The following is a 6,767-nucleotide window of genomic DNA, read 5'->3' on the forward strand; positions in this document are numbered from 1 at the left end:
CCAAAAATAAAATTGCAAAAGCAAAAGACAAAGAGAGACTCTTAAAAGCAGCAAGAGAAAGAAACTCAGTTACCTACAAGGGAATACCCATACGACTGTCAGCTGATTTCTCAACAGAAACTTTGCAGGCCAGAAGGGAGTGGCAATAAATATTCAAAGTGATGAATGCCAAGAACCTACAACCAAGATTACTTTATCCAGCAGCTATCATTCAGATTTGAAGGCCAGATAAAGAGCTTCACAGATAAGAAAAAGCTAAAGGAGTTCATCACCACCAAACCAGTACTATATGAAATGCTGAAAGGTATCCTTTAAGAGGAAGAAGAAGAAAAAGGTAAAGATACAAATTTTGAACAACAAATATATATCCATCAACAAGTGAATCTGAAAATCAAGCGAATAATCTGATGAACAGAATGAGCTGGTGATTATAATAGAATCAGGGGCATAGAAAGGGAGTGGACTGACTTTTTTTTTGGGAGGGGGGAAGGGTATGGGAGATGCGGGAAGAGACTGGACAAAAATCGTACACCTATGGATGAGGACAGTGGGTGGGGAGTAAGGGAGGATGGTGGGGTGGGAACTAGTTAGAGGGGAGCTATGGGGGGAAAAAAGAGGAACAACTGTAATAATCTGAACAATAAAGATTTAATTAAAAAAAAAAAGAGAATCAGATCCTGGTGGAGTTAGTTAATCAGCATTTTTGCCTGAGTTAGTTTCACTTGAACTAATTAAATTTCCCTTTGCTCAACACCCGTTGTTGGATTTTCTCAAGCTTTTTTTCTTCTTCATTTTTTCCCCAAACTTTTATTGTTGAGAGTATTATAGATGTCCCCTCCCATCCCTCTCACCCTCCCCATTACCCCCATCTGCCGGTTCCTGCCTCGCCCCAAGCCTTCAATACCCTATTGTCTGTGTCCATAGGTAACGCATACAAATTCTTTGGTTAATCTCTTCCCAGCCCCCTTACCCCTTTCCTCTGAAATTCATCAGTCTGTTCCATGTTTCCATGCCTCTGGTTTTATTTTATTCATCAATTTGTTTTGTTCATTAGATTTCTTGTTCATTTATTTTTATTTTCAATTGTTGATAGATATGAATTTATTGCCATTTTGTTGTTTATATTTTTGATTTTTTATTTCTTCTTCTTACAGAAGACCCTTTAAGATCTCATGTAATATTAGTTTGGTGGTGATAAACTCCTTTAACTTTTTCTTGTCTAGGGAGCTATTTATCTGACCTTGAATTCTAAATGATAGCTTTGCTGGGTAGAGTAATTTTGGTTGTAGGCCCTTGCTATTCATCACTTTGAATATTTCTTGCCACTCCCTTCTGGCCTGTAAAGTTTCTATTGAGAAATCAGCTGACAATTGCATGGGTGCTCCTTTGTATATAACTAACCTCTTTTTTATTTTTATTTTTTGCTGCTTTTAAGATTCTCTCTTTGTCTTTAACCTTTGTCATTTTAATTATGATGTGTCTTGGTATGGGCCTCTTTGGGTTCATCTTGTTTGGGACTCTCTGCACTTCCTGGACTTGTATTCCTATTTCATTCACCTGGTAGGGGACGTTTTCTGTCATTTCTGCAAATAGGTTTTCAATTTCTTGCTTCCTCTCTTCTCCTTCTGGCACATCCTGATGCGAATGTTGGTACGCTTGAAATTGTCCCAGAGACTCCTTACACTATCTTCATATTTTGGGATTCTTTTATATTTTTGCTGTTCTGATTGAGTGTTCTTGCTTCATCATATTCCAAATTCTTGTTTTGATTATCAGTGTCCTCTCTACTCTATTGTTGATCCCCTGTGAATTATTCTTTTTTAAAAAATATGTTTTTATTGATTTTTAGAGAGAGAGGAAGGGAGATAGATAGAGAGATAGAAAAATTGATGAGAGAGCAACCTGGGCATATTCCCTGACCAGGAATCATACTGGCAACCTCTTGGTTCCTGGGTTGATGCTCAACAGCTAAGCCACACTATCTGGCTGTGGTAATCTTTATTTCATTTAGTGTATACTTCATTTCTGACTGGTCCTTTTTTATGCTGTTGATGTTTTTACTAAATTCCTTGAAATTCTCACTAAGTTCTTTGAAGTTCTCATTAAGTTCCTTGAGCATCCTTATAACCAGTGCTTTGAACTCTGTATCTCGTAGTTTTCTTGCTTCTATTTCATTTAGTTCTTTTCTGGAGAGTTCTCCTGTACTTTCATTTGTGACATGATTCTGTTTCTCTGCATTTTTGCTGCTTCCCTGTGTTTGTTTCTATGTATTAGATAGTTCTTCTATGTCTCCTGGACTTGGCAAAGTGGCCTTGTATAGTATGTGTTCTGTAGGGCCCAGTGGCTCAGACTCCCCAGTCACCTGAGCTGGGCACTCCAGATGCACCCCTGTGTGCACTGTCCTCTGGTAGTTGAGCCTTGATTTATGTTGGCATTACTGGGAGGTATTGATCCCCAAACAAATTGGTTATTAGGATCAGCTCCTCCTGACCGGTTTGGCTCAGTCGGGGTCTTGTGACTCCCTCCCGCTTTAAAAAGACAGCTGTGTCCTCATTTGCCAGCCCTTGCCGCGTGCGCCTCCATACCTCTGCACTTCCGCACCTAACTCTGAGTCTCAGTGTGATTTTTCTCTTTCCTTCTAGTTGTAGGATTTCCACTCAGCCAGCCTTCCTGTGGTTCTGGATGATGTCCGTTTTGTCTTTTAGTTGGATTTTTGAATTTGTTGTGGGAGGCAGCAATTTCCGGTGTTTACCTATGCTGCCATCTTGGTTTCTCCCCTCTTCCACTTTTTTCTTCTATTCTTAACCCATTGAAGTCTATTTGCATATAACAACTACTAGTAGAGTAAACTTGTAGCAATGTAAACAGGATTATGTCACCCTCTGCTTTAAACTTTCCTTATATTTAAAATCCAAACTCCCTTACTCTTGCTATGAAGCTGAAAAGGATGAATCCTTTCTCTCCAACTTCATCTCATGACACTCTCCCATTTGCTCACTCTGTTCCAAACATGCAGACCACCCTTCTGTTCCTAGATAAAGTGCCCAGTTCATTCCTACCTCTGGCCATGGCCATGGTTGCCTAGAGAGCTCGGCTCCCCGATATTTGCATGGCTGGCTGCTTAATCAAGTTCCACTCAGGCGTCACCTCTCCAAACCTTAAGTCACCCTTGATCTCAGTCAATATCATGGCACTTGGCTTTATATTTTTTAATATTGTTTTTTTAATGATCTAAAATTATCAATCCTCTGTGTTTATTTTTTTGTCATCCTTGTGTGAGAGTGTAATGAAAGTAATAAATAAAGGAAGGGCATTATCTGTATCCCCACCCCCTTCAATACTTCCAGATTGGTATTGGTCTGGAACTACATAAATACTTCTTTTATTGTTGTTGTTAATGCTCACAGGAGGATATATTTCCATTGAATTTTTTAGAGAGAGTGGAAAGGAGGGAGGGAGAGAGAGACATCAATGTGAGAGAGACACATTATTTAGTTGCCTCCTGCAGGGGTCTTGACCGGGGCCAGGGATCAAACCTGCAACCAGGTACATGCCATTGATAGGGAATCAAACTCAAGCCCCTTTGGTGCATGGGATGACACTCTAACCACTGAGAAACACCAGCCAGGGTCATAAATACTTCTTTAATGAGTAAATAGTGATGGACAGGGATTTGACTTGGGGTGGTGAACATACAATACAATGTACAGATGATGTGCTATACAACTGTGCACCTGAAACTGGTATAATTTTGTTAACCAGTGTCACCCCAATAAATTCATTAAAAAGGGAAAATAATTAAATAAATAAAATTTAAAAAATAATTTCTCCTTTTCTTGATTGGTTACTTGACAACCCACAGATATTGCAGAGTGGTAAACTAGATGTGCTGTAGCTACTTTGACTACACAGAGAGATTGGCAAATGTTATGAACTCCTAGGAGAGCAAGTTCCCCTGGCCTTTGACCTAGTAGAAGCAGATCTTTGTATCTAGAATAGAAATGGTACCAGTTAATTAAGAGTATGATCTCTTATGATCAATCAGACAATATAAAGTGCCAATTACATACGAAGTAATATAAATTTAAAAGGAGGTTAAGAAGGGCATTCAACAGAGGTTAGAGTGTAGACTGTGTATAGTCATCCCCCTTTATCCACAGAGGATATGTCCAAGGCCCCCAGTGGATGCCTGAAACCACAGATAGTGCTGGACCATATATATACTCCCATGGGTGCCTGAAACCTTGGATAGTACTGAACTCTGTGTGCTATGTTTTTGCTGTACATACATACCTATGATAAAGTTTAATTTATAAATTAGATATAGTAAGACATTAACCATGATAACTAATAATAACACAGTTATAACAATATGCTGCAATAAAAGTTATCTAAATGTGGTCTCTCTCTCTCTCAAAATATCTTATTGTATTGCATTCACCTTCTGTTTGTGATAAGATGAGATGAAAGCCTGCATCACCAGTGAGGTGAATGACAGAATATGACATAGTGTTAGGCTGCTATAAGGGTGAGATGGACACAAGCACAGTGACACCACAATAGTCGATCTGATAAGGAATCAGCCACCTTGTGACTGCTGGGTGGTGATGCTGACAAAGGGATGACACATCACAGGTCAGACAGAGTAGGACAACTTGAGATTTCATACACTAATCAGAACGGGGAATTTTTCATTTAGTGTTTTAGAAAAATGGTTAAAACAAGCCATGGAAAGCAAAATCATGGATAAGGAGGGACTACTCTGTATAGATTGGCCAAGAGAATTCTTATTCTTATTGTCAAGGCCTAGAGATAGGCTTGCGACCTGAAAGGGTGTCGACTGAGAGCCTGGCAATGACTCTATGATGCTTTCTAGATGAACCAGGAAAACTGTGCAATGTGAGGCATGCAGTGAGAAAGCCAGTCCATGCAGAAAACCAGCAGTGCATTGTTGAGGAAGGGAAATTTCCTACAAAAGAAAAAGTTGAGGATGCAGTGATATACAATCCATAGTGGTTCAGAGAATGAATGAGTCTGTGTGTAGCCTTGGGGATAAAATATGGTTAAAATTGATGGTCTTCCTGGAAGGGGGAATAAGTTTCTAAAAGCGAAATTAAGGTTGTGTGTGGAGGAGGGAAGAGGTTCTCTCGAGCTTTGGCTTTGATGATAACTAAGGGGGAGAAATCTATCTATATAAAAACCTAATATGCAAATTGACTGAATGGTGGAATGACCGGCAGAATGACCGATTGCTATGACATGCACTGACCACCAGGGGGAAAATGTTCAACATAGAAGCTACCCCCAGCCTTCAGGCCCCAACTGGCTGCGGTGGGGGAGGTGGGGTGCAGGGCCGGCAAGAGGGCAGTGCCAGGCCAACCCTGCCAGCTGCCCCACAGATCAGCCCTGATTGCTGGCCAGGCCTAGGGACCCTACCGGTGCACAGATTTTGTGTACCGGGCCTCTAGTGAAGTATAATGTTGGGACTGATTGTACAGGAATGAAACTCATGCCATTTTGAACAACTGTTATAGAATCAGATATTTTCTGTCCACTGTCACCTTCTTGAGGCCTTGTGCAGATATAGGTAGCATATAACTGACAGGCAATAACCTTGCTGGGTAACTGAACCCATTTCAAAAGCCATGGGCAAGAGTTTTAACACGAATGAACTTCAGAAATATGTGAACTCCTAAAACCACACACACACACACACACACACACACACACACACGTCTGTGATTATATGCTATATGTATTTATTTGGGGGGAAATTGTTCATAACTTTTTCTTGGATTTTTCAAGGGGTCAGAAATTGTTAAAAGGGCAAGGTACTTGGCTAGATGATTTTGCCAAAGCTACATTTTTTATGAGAAAGCTATCACTTTTCTCTTAGGTTGTAACAATCAAGAGAATCCATCAAAGGGGCAAAATTGTTACTAACAGCCTCTCCGCTGCTTGGTAAGTTTGTGAATGTGAGTCCAGGAGGAAATGATCCCACTGCACTGGAAGTAGCGATGATTATCAGCTACTCTGAAAAGAGAATTACTGTTAGAGTGTGAATAAGGCTGTATAGGCTTTGATGGATAGACAAGTGACTGGTTCCTGAAAATACTTTGGGAAAAGCTATGATTTGCATCTGTCTGGAGTATAAATTTGCTTTTGATTGACATTGTGATGGCAAACAATTTAAAGTGAAGAAACAAAGACAAAATGTCATCTTTGTGGGCAGATGCTTCTGTAAGAAGCTGAAGATGTGACGGGAGTGCTTTTGAAAATGTATTATTTCTCCGTGTTCCTTTCTGCCACTATAAGCACAGGAAAAACATTTACTCTTACTCTTGTTTTTAAAAAAGTTGGTGGATGCGACATTCACTTTTAGCACAAAAAGTTGTGAACCTGCATTTTATGGTGCATACACAACAGTTTGGTGATGGAAGCCCACTACTTCAATTTTGGTTGCAGTTTAGAAGGATTGAACCACTGCTTTTGTAAAATGCTAGGTTTTGTGAACACTCACAAATCTTTGCTGAAAATTCATTATAAACCATCTGATGTTTATTGTTCAGGAACTTTGGGCTCAAAGTCTTTAATTTATTAAGTAGAATGAATTGTTCTGGCTCAAGATCACAAGTACCAAGATACTTTTGTGGCTCCTTAAATTCAGTTAGTGTTCTTGGTATTTGTAGATGCCATGTTAACTTTTTAAATCATTAGGGGGTCTTTTAAATAAGTGCTACCATGTAGGCCTAAAAGAGTCTACGCCT

At 39.7% G+C, this 6,767-nt stretch overlaps 1 pseudogene; it reads right to left on the bottom strand.

Moving 5' to 3' along the window:
- LOC102773986 overlaps positions 1-6,767 on the bottom strand; it is a 43,091-nt pseudogene that overhangs the window by 30,980 nt on the left and 5,344 nt on the right.

The sequence above is a fragment of the Myotis davidii genome, unplaced genomic scaffold (genome assembly GCF_000327345.1).
Source record: "Myotis davidii unplaced genomic scaffold, ASM32734v1 scaffold376, whole genome shotgun sequence".
Lineage (NCBI taxonomy): Eukaryota > Metazoa > Chordata > Mammalia > Chiroptera > Vespertilionidae > Myotis > Myotis davidii.